General features: G+C 50.8%; 1 pseudogene; it reads right to left on the reverse strand.

The window, feature by feature from the left end:
* Positions 329 to 928, reverse strand: LOC102188547 (annotated as a pseudogene).

The raw sequence follows: 1193 nt of genomic DNA on the forward strand, positions 1-1193 counted from the left end.
GAAAGAAAGGCAAGACTGAAATCCACATGATGGAGCATCCCCGTCCCAGACGCCGCCCTTGACCCTGAGACCCTGAGACCCTCGCCCTCCGGGGGAACTGGGGCTTTGCCCTGATCCCTCCCCTCCTATACGGAGAGCTCCTTGTCACACTGTCTGCCTGAGTCCAATCGACATTTTTCATGGTAGAAATAATAAAGTTTGAATTCTTTAATTTACTTGTTTAGAATAATATTAATAATCCATGCATTTAATATGGAAAAAAAGTTATTTCCCAAAACAAACATAGTAGTGAGAACAGTGAATTTTTTTTTTAAACAAATGCTTCATTTTATTTCATGGTGGACAGATGCCTGTATAGGCTGCAGGAAAAAGGGGTGACTGCCTCGGGCTGTGGGCAGGGACTAGTGGCCTCCGTAGTTCTGTATGAGCTCCAAAACTGCTTGAACAATCATCAGGGAGCCTGTGGACACAATGATGATGAGGACAGTAATCAGAAGGAGGCCCAGGACCAGGGCACAGATGCAGGCGTAGCTCTGGGCCCCAATATGTCACCAACCATCTTCCGGTCCCTAGACTCCACAGAGTAGGCGAATGCCACGAAGCCCAGGCAGCACCAGTTCATGAAGATGGTGTTGAACAGGGACCAGACGATGTGGTCGGGCACAGAGGTCTGGCTGCGGATGTTGATTACCGAGGTCTTCATGGGGGCCTGGCTCTCGGGAACCGCCAGCACGGCCACCTCATGCTCCTCCTTGAGCATCTCATAGGCTGGGGGCACCGCACCGTGTGCCCCAGTGAATAAGGGCTGGGATGTGCGGTTCATGGTGGGGACAGAGCAACTGCGGTCCAGATGCCAGCACACACTCAGGGGGCTCTTTCTTTACTCAGGAGTTTCAATTTCTCTGAATTTCCATTTCCTGGCTTTTGGGCAACAGTGAAGCTTCTTCAGTTCAGTTCACTTCAGTCGCTCAGTAGTGTCTGACTCTTTTCGACCCCATGGACTGCAGTGCTCCAGGCTTCCCTGTCCATCACCAACTCCTGGACTTTGCTCAAACTCATGTCCATCCAGTCAGTGATGCCCTCCAACCATCTCATCCTCTGTCGTCCCCTTCTCCTTCTGCCTGCAATCTTTCCCAGCATCAGGGTCTTTCCCAAAGAGTCAGTTCTTCTCATCAGGTGGCCAAAGTATCAGA

This window comes from Capra hircus, chromosome 23 (genome assembly GCF_001704415.2).
Source record: "Capra hircus breed San Clemente chromosome 23, ASM170441v1, whole genome shotgun sequence".
In the NCBI taxonomy this organism is placed as follows: Eukaryota; Metazoa; Chordata; class Mammalia; order Artiodactyla; family Bovidae; genus Capra; species Capra hircus.